Source organism: Lolium rigidum, chromosome 1 (assembly GCF_022539505.1).
Source record: "Lolium rigidum isolate FL_2022 chromosome 1, APGP_CSIRO_Lrig_0.1, whole genome shotgun sequence".
Classification (NCBI taxonomy): domain Eukaryota; kingdom Viridiplantae; phylum Streptophyta; class Magnoliopsida; order Poales; family Poaceae; genus Lolium; species Lolium rigidum.
The window spans coordinates 104,947,151-104,956,863 of NC_061508.1; the positions used below are offsets into that span (position 1 = coordinate 104,947,151).

At 40.0% G+C, this 9,713-nt stretch overlaps 1 long non-coding RNA gene across 1 annotated transcript; it reads left to right on the forward strand.

The window, feature by feature from the left end:
- The first annotated feature begins 415 nt into the window (after positions 1-415).
- LOC124679070 lies at positions 416-929 on the forward strand. Its single transcript, XR_006994785.1, has 2 exons — positions 416-543; positions 652-929. It is a non-coding gene; the product is annotated as an uncharacterized LOC124679070 (long non-coding RNA).
- The last annotated feature ends 8,784 nt before the right edge of the window (positions 930-9,713 follow it).

Genomic DNA, 9,713 nt, shown 5'->3' on the forward strand with positions numbered 1-9,713 from the left:
TCTGATATGCTGAACGTCTGATCCATCATATGCATTGTTACTCTTTGTGTCATTGTGTGTGGTCTCATAATACGATGGGCACGCCTTAGTTTTTCTGCAGAAACCAAATGTCTGGTTGTGCCACTAGGGATGAGATAGAAAGTTAGCGGTCCATATTTATTTTTTCGAGAATGAGCTAGCTGTCCATATCCATACGGGTTGACATTATCTGGAACGAGAATATGTTCTATGCAAAAGAAGATAATGCCGAAAGGTTCTAGTGTGATGTGAACAATATGGCCATGCACCAGCCTATAAATAGCCAGCCATACATGCACAAAAATGATATCAGCAAGGAGGAGAAGAAGAGCAGAGAGCAAAGCCTTACATGGCTGCAAGTGCCTTACCTCTGGTAGCCAAGGATGACTTGCCTATGTCTTCTTCCTCCCACAGAGGCCTAATTAGCCTTGGAGGTGTGGGGTTTCATGGGCAGTCACCTTGGCTAGACCGAGTGGCTCTTGCTGCTCATGCTAGGCTGAAATTGCTTCTCTTGATTTGTTGCATGTATTATAGAAGTGAAAAGAACTAGTTTTTGTTTCTAGAACAGAAACGAATATATTATTACATGCTCATCTTGCTTTATGCTCATATCCCTACACCTTAAACATGCAGGTGCTAGCTTATTACTCAGCAAGTATGGAGAGGACAGAGGAAAGCTGTCGAACCACAAGTCCAGAACATGATAGCTGATAATCGCATGTCAGAAGTTGGAACAAGATGGCGTTGTTCATCTGGGATATAAATTTATGAGCCTTAGATTCTCCTTTTTGTGCATTGATACACATGTAGATCTAGCCGACAAGGACCTTGCTGTAAATTTGCAATCTTTGGAAAAGAATTTGTTGACCCAGGTGATCAGATCTGCATGATGTCGACAAAAAATATTTTTATGTGCAATTTCATGGTTTCATTCTAACTTTTTTAAAACAATAATGATTTCACCATGAAGAATGTCGAATGGCATCTTATTGGCATATGACGGTAACAGGTCACCCCATATTTCCATGGAAAGGAACTTAATATGGCACACCATAGCCGTAGGGCTAGAGCTGCTAGAAGAATCATCCTGCAAAATCATACAAAAATAGTTTAGGGTGTGCCGCCGTAAATTTTGAAGAAAACTATTTCCAATTTGGTGTTATCAAAATAGTTTTGATACATTCACGGAAGATGCAGTTTTAGACCCTCTCTCCTGGATCCTTCAGATCAACGTAAATATAATATTTTGGCTGAAAATGTATAGGTTCATATTTAGTCCAATGATGATATGCATACATAAAATTATATTTGTATTACAATTTCCGACATAAGTCTTAGTGGTGACATTTTATTCCAAAAAGGAAAAAAAAACCCAGCCTCTCTGCATCGGTTGATATACATCCACGACATTATTGATAGAAAAATAGTTTGGATATTCATTCCGAAAATATAATTTCTGGGATAGATTACACACTGGTCTAGAAACATTGTATAGTTTCCTGGCCATCCTTATCCAAATTCCACAAAAAAAACGGACAAAGGGAGGATTACATCATGTATGTCTATAGCTGCAGACAAAGAAGATAAGTATTCCCTTGCATAAGCCAAACAAAGTAGGCCAGGTCAACATACATGATACATGAGCCGCAAAGCACAGAGCTACCCTCTCTATTTCTCTATATGATAAAGCTGGAAATAATTATCATTTTGCAACTCAGTTTTATTTGAAGCGGAGGTAAAATAATTGTCTCATCTAATAATTAAGAAGAAAAAAATTGCCTGATTAATTAGTAGAAAACCGGGCTAAAAGAGTTACAACATCAGATCAAACACAACTAAACCTGGATAGCAAAACTATCCCACACCCCCAAACCAACAAATTCGGACCGACAAAACTATCCCAACACAATAACTCCATCAAACCCTCGACACCAGGGTCTCAACAATTAAAACAATAGAGTATAAATCAACCATCAAGCTTCATGGGGTCTTCCCTGTTATAAAAGCGACAAGCAAATAACGAAGAACGAAAAAGAAATCGCATCGGAGACACAAGATTTTAACCTAGAAAACCCCTCCAACACAAATGGGGAAAAAAGGGCGCCAGCCAGCAAAACTTCCCTATATCGGGAAGTGTTTAAAAACGCCGTAGATTATCTTATAATCTGACAAATCCTAGTAGTCAGCTTACAAGAAGTATATATAGGTTATGGCATCGATTCGTACCAAGCCTCCGGTGTCAGACCTCGCTTCGCTCGTCAGAAGTTAGCCTCCCTTTAATAAATTTGGATCACAACATAACATTCTCTATAGCACCACTCTTCTAGATCTTCTCGGGGAAGATTTCTCCTTTAATATGGAAACTTGCTTTAGGAAATATCTTTTTTTGCGGTTCCTGGCTCTATATGTGTTAGTCAGTATTAACAAATTAGGATGAGCAAATAATAAATAAACTATATATACCCCTATGATTTCCTTATATACTCATCAGTTTGATGTAGATGCCGTAGTTTCAACCTCCTTGTCAGAAAAAATACTGCAATTTAAGTAAGATAGGTTTTGAATGAATTAGCGGGAGACTATTTACAAAATTGGGTAGAATTGCATTTTCGGAAGATATATTTTCCACTCCACAGACCAATCAGATATAAAGGGTAATATGTGGGTAGAATTAGCATTTTCCTCTTCGGCCCAAGCCTTCGGCGACGGGTGTCGCTCCACTCGTCAGAAGTTAGCCTCTCTTCAACGAATTTGGATCACAATATAACAAACTCCACCTTGACACAAATTACTTCTCGTAGCATGAACTTCAATAATCTCCTGAACAACAAAAAAAACACTTGTTGACGCTAACAACCACCTGAGCTAAACCGTTATACCAACCAAGCTCGAGCAAAGCTCAAACTTAGAAACAAAACCGGCTTTGTCATCATATCTGCAGGATTATCGTGAGTACTTTGTAGGGATTGATAGCATAGAAAAAAATTCCTATGCAGCAGCATAGAAATAATAGATCTAATATAGGAGATGCATGTAACGATGCGGAATCATGTAAAAATGCGATAACTTGATTTGCGTACCATTGCAAATCGGGTGAGGAAGCTTAACCGTTGGTGTCGATGCAGACGATCACGTTCCGTTCTGTCTTGGCGATCCAACTCGATCAATTCCGTCGCTTGTGCGGCGACTCCAAGGTGATGCACACGTACGGCTTGACGACATCGGCTCCTTCTTGTTCCAGCAAGTTGGAGTCGAGGTAGAGAAATCGCTCTAGCGTCACGACGGTTGTACCACGAACTTGGTGCAAATCCGGCAAGGCTTAGCCCGGACTATCTTTTCGGAGTTCGCCGGAATTGGGGTTCCGGCGAGATTCCGACGATTACCGGCGGAGGTCCGAGGACCAACGGAGTTAAACAGCGGGGCACAGAGGAGGATCCTAATGAGGACGTTCGACGGCGGCGAGGTGGACGGCGACGGGCGGTGGGCGGCGGTGGCATGTGGCTGGCGGCGGCACTAGGCGTGGGGAGCTCGGGGATGTGTGGCGACTTGTGTACTTGGATGTTGTGGCCAGCCCCGGGGCTCCCGTATATAAAGGCTCGGACCCGAGAGGTCGTAGGATCTCTGAATCCTAATTGGACTCTCAGTCAAACCTTGTCAAACTCATATTGGAACCAAATAAGGAAGTCCCCAAATGAATCGGAATAGGAAAAGGAAAGCTCCTCCCTTCCACTTCCAAACCGAGTGGAGGGGGACTTTCCCTCTCCCACTCGGCCACGGGCGCCGGCCGGCCCACTTGGCGCGCGGGTGGGGCCCACTCGGCCCTAGTCTAGGTGGCCGGGTTCCCCCCTTCTGGAATGTTCGGTAGAACCGAAAAATCCGGAACTTTCTGGAACCATTCCGATACTTCCCATATATGTTCCTATAGGTTTGTCGCCCTTCCGAATCCATCCATGATATCCCCCAATCCATTCGGGACACCGAAAACACTGCACTTGATATCTATATATCTCTAGCGGCGTTAAACCTTAAGTGTGTGACCCTACGGGTTTGCGATTATGCGGACATGACTATGTCCCTAGACAATGGTTAATAGAGGGATCTGGACATACATATTAACCCCTATATATTCAACGATGATCTTATCGAGTGAACCACTTATGTCATTCATATATATTCTCATGTCCTGTGATATCTTAGTTACCCAAGATTTGATCGTTGGTACCTTCATACCTTGTTCTTAACTTGTTACTGGTAAGTACTCTTTTCTCGTCGTAATAGCGCACCCTCATGTGACCTAGTCACGGGCTTGCCAGCGATTGAGTGCGTATTACCAAGAGAGTCCAGAGAATATCTTTCTGTTACTTGGCGATGGACAAACCCACTCTTGATAACATACAACCCAATAAGTATCTTATGAAATACATAGGAGATAGCTTTATAATCACCCAATTACGAAGTGACGCTTGTAACAAGCTATGCATTCTTCCAGTACACGGGAGTTGTATAATCTCATGGTCAAAGGAATAGTATAAATAACAACGGGAAAGCTTCGCAATTAGAACTATGTAACACGATCAATTGCTACGATTTGATTAGGCCAAGTCCATCATATTATTCTCCTTAATAATATGACCTCGCTAATAAGTGACGCTATATCCATGGCTATGGAAACCAATAACTAACACTTATTTCACGAACTATATAGAGGCATACTAGGAACATATTATGTTCATATTCCACACATGTATTATGTTTTCGGATAATACAATAAGCATGATATATAAACATTATCATGAACATAGATTGGTGATAATAAATATTCCTTTATTATTGCCCCTTGGGCACCAAAACCCTTCGTACTTATCTTGCATACCTTTAGTTTACCTTGAGCAATAATGTCACGTTCATAAAATGGTACTTGACATCAATGTGATTTGTCCTCTCATGAAACATTTGATCTTTTGTAAGGTATATGACACTTTGACTATCACAGAACAAGTTAATGCAAGTATCATCTCCACAAAGCTCAGCATACAAACCTTTCAACTAAACAGACTCTTTGCAAGCTTCATCAATAGCCATATATTCCGCTTTGGTTGTAGACTGGGCAACGATAGCTTGTAACGTTTCCTCGCAACTCACAACAGATCCACCAACAATAAACACATAACCTGTTATGGGCCTTCTCTTATCCAAGTTGGAAGCAAAATCTGAATCCACATAGCCTGTGAGTCCCTCACCGGTCTTGCCAAACTTCAAGTAAGCTTTGGATGTGCCACGAAGGTACCTGAAAATTCAATGAACAACGTTCCAATATTCTTTACCAGGATTAGCCATGCATCTACTGACCAAACTCATAGCATATGATCAATCAGGGTGAGAACAAACCATGGCATACATCAAGGAACCAACAACACTAGAATATGAAACTCGTGACATGTACTCAATATCTCTATCAATACTAGGACATTGCAATCCTGACAATTTGAAGTGATGATCAATAGGTGTACTAATAGAATTTGCATCATGCAAATTTAAACGTTGAAGAACTTTCTTAATGTAATTTTGCTGACTAAGAAATAACACACTAGATTCTCTTTCCCTTGTAATTTTCATACCTAATATTTTCTTAGCAGTACCAAGATCCTTTATCTCAAATTCACTACTTAATCGTGCTTTCAAAGTATGATCTCTTTCTTGATCTTGGCAGAAATCAACATATAACATCAAGTATATAGGTGATCTATTAACAAACTTGATGTAAACTCAGCTATCATAATGAGATCTCTTAAAATCATGTGCAAGCATAAATGAATCAAACCTTTTGTATCACTGTCTTGAGGACCGTTTCAGACCATAAAGGGACCTCTTTAACTTGCAAATGAAATCCTCCTTACTAGGCACAACAGAACCTTCAAGTTGGTCCTTGTATATCTCCTCCTCAAGTTCTCCATGCAGAAAAACAGTCCTCACATCTAATTGCTTAAGCTCAAGGTCATGCATAGCCACAATACCAAAGAATGCAAGAATGGAACTATGCTTCACAACCGGAGAGAATATATCATTATAATCAATACCTGGAATTTGCTGAAGCCTTTCGCTAGTAGCCTTGCCTTAAACCTTGGAGGATCATTAGGAGACAAACCATCTGTTCTTTTAAATATCCACTTACATCGGATAATCTTCTTTTGTTTAGGCAAGTACACGACATCCCATGTGCCATTCTTGTCAAGCGGTTGCATCTCCTATTGCATAGCAAAAATTCACTTCTCACGGTCAATGGATGCAACAACCTCAACATATGTAACATGTTCAGTATGCTCCACCCGTTTAGCACAACTCAAAGCATAATGAACAAAATTACACTCTTCAATTAAACAAGGACGTGGAACTTTGTTACGCCTAGGTCTATCAACAACAATGGAATTATTTGTTTGCTGCAAAATAGGTGACGAGTGTTGAAAAACAGTGTTATCATTTTCAACAACATCATTTCTTTCTTCTCCACGTGCTCCACCTGCACGGTAATCCTCTATTGCTCATCATCGGAAACATCAGATAAATCAATAGCATCAGAACATCTATGGAATAACTCTTACAAAACATGATAGCCTCATTAAAGAGAACATTCATGCTATGCAAAACTTTCTTAATTTCAAGATTTCATAACTTATATACATTAGCTCCTGAACTATAACGAAGAAACAGAGACTTAATAGCCCTAGTTTCTAGTTTTCTATTATCAACATGTTCATAAACAATGCAACCGAAAACTCTCAACTGTGAATAATCAGCAGGTGAACTAGACCATACATCAACAACAGTTTTCTTATCAAGCGGAATGCAGTGTGACCTGTTTATCGAGTAACAATCGGTGGAGGTTGCTTCAGCCCAAAAATGTATATGCATACCAGCATTGGACAACATGGAGTGATGGTTTTGTTCATCCTCTGAGCCACACTATTATGTTGAGGAGTGCATAGGATGGTGCGGTGCTGAAAATTCCTTTGTCGTTGCAGTAATCATTAAAAACTGTAGAACAAAAGCCATGCCATTGTCAGTACGAAACGATTTAACATTCTTTTCTATTTGCTTCTCTACCATAACTTTCCACTTTATAAAAGCATCAAACACATAAAATTTATCTTTCAGAAAGAAAAGCCACACTTTTCCGGAGTACTCATCAATGATGGTAATCATGTACTTTGCAATACCAAGAGAAGTCTTGCAGGAACGTCCCCACACATCGGCATGCACATAATCTAAATTCCCATTAGTGGTATGAATGGAAGCATTGAATTTAACTCTTTTATGCTTACCAAAAATGTAGTGCTTAAAGAACTCAAACTTACGCAAATTGTAGCCATCTAGCAGGTCTCTCCTATGCAATGCTGCCATGCGATGTTCACTCATATGTCTAAGAAGCGTATGCCACATATTAATTTTACTAGGTTCACCAGGAATAACAACAACAACAACAATACTAGAAAAAGTGCTACCTCTAAGAACATATAATTTCGCCGAATTCATATCATCAATCATGTGAAAAAGAGAACCTTTTGATACCTTCAGAACTCCGCGAGAACCGGAGTGTTTGTACCCATCAACATCAAGGGTACTAAGAGATATTAATTTCTGGCCATGCTAGGTATGTGTCTCACATCTGTCAGTGTATGTGTCATATCATCATGCATCTTGATCTAAACAGAGCCAATGCCCATGATCTCCCTTGGGTTGCTATCTCCCATATACACAACATCTCCACTTTGCACAAACTCATAAGAACTGAATCCGTTTTTGTTACAACAAATATAAAACGAACATGTAGAATTGAGTATCCACTCATTACTACCAGAAACACAACCAACAAACACAACTAGGCAGCAGAATTATCACTGGAAACAACAACAACCTTACCATCACCATCAAATTTGTTTTTCGGTTCGTAAGTACCATTTCTTTTCTCCTTGTTCTGCATCTTCCAACAATCATCAATATTGTGGTTAATTTTCTTACAATACTTGAAGAACTTACTGTCTCGTCTCTTCGACTTTGAGTGACCTATGTTGGTCTTTGTCTTATCTCTATTGTAGTAGTTGTTTCTTTGCTCGGTCCTTCCCCGAACCTGTAGTGTTTCTGCCGTAGATGAAGATCCCTCTGCCGACACCATAGATTTCTTCTTTTCTCTCTGCTGGAGGGCCTCATAAACTTTAACAAGGGTTGGTTCATCACGGCTTTAATATGGTGTCTGAAAAATTCGCAAAAGAATTAGCCAATTATACTAATAGTAGAAGAGCGAGATCCTCATCTTCATATTTTACCTTCATGGACAACAATCAGAAACAATCTCTCCAAAGATCGATAGGTGATTCATCATTGACGCACCTTGTTGCAGCTTGTGCAAGAACAACTTCATCTTCAAGTGCATTTTACTGGTTAGATCTTTGGACATGCAGATCGATTCTAGTTTCAACCACAATGCCGATGCAGTTTTCTCAGCTAGCACTTCCTGCAAAATATTATTGGATATATGAAGTTGAATCAATGACAAAGCCTGACGGTCCTTCCGCATTTCCTCGTTGGTCCAAGTCTTCGCATCGAACTTTCCAAATCCTTTGAGAGCTTCATCTAGATAAGAAGTTTGGGCGATTGAGAATCGCGCTCATCTTCACTTGCCACAGAGAAAATCGCATGGTGTAGCCCAGCTGCGGTAGATCGAACTTGAAGGAAGACATGTTGCAAACCCTAGATTGAAACACGGCCTGTGATACCACTTGTTATAAAAATGACAAGCAAATAACGAAAAACGAAAAAGAAATCACAGCGGAGACACAAGATTTTAACGTGAAAACCCCTCCAACACAGTGGGAGAAAAACCACGGCCGTCAGCCAGCAAAACTTCACTACATCGGGGAGTGTTTACAAATGTCGTGGGTTATCTTATAATCTGATAAACCCTAGCCGGCGGCTTACAAGGAGTATATATAGGCGGTGGCATCGATCCGTAACAAGTCTCCGGCGACGGGCCTCACTCCGCTCGTCAGAAGTTAGCCTCCCTTTAATGAATTTGGATCACAACATAACATTCCCTATAGCACCACTCTTCTAGATTTGCTCGGGGAAGATTTCTCCTTTAATATGGAAATTTGCTTTAGGAAACATCTTTATTGCGGATCCTGACTATATATGTGTTAATCAGTATTAACAAATTAGGATGAGAAAATAATAAATAAACTATATATATATATCCCCATGTTTTCCTCATATACTCATCAGTTTTATGTAGATGCCGGGGTTTCAACCTCCTTTTCAGAAAAAAATACCGACATACACAATTTAAGTAAGATAGGTTATGCTCTGCTTGGAATGAATTAGCGGGAGACTATTTACAAAATTGGGTAGAATTAGCATTTTCGGCAGATATATTTTTCACTTGACAGACCAATCAAATGCAAAGGGTACTATATGGGTCAACTTTCTATTGGACGTGACGCTTCTGGGTGTGCAAAGGCCGCATTTCAGAGAATATAACTACACATTGACGTTCTTCGAGTATCTATGTAGCTACTAGCTAGGTCAAAAGCAAGCCAAGCCTTAATCTATCAGATCTACAAATTAGTTAAATTCAGTCATCCTTCTGGAAAAGATATTCGAGCAGAAAATCTTCCTTTTCAAGGTGTCAAGTGTCAACCACA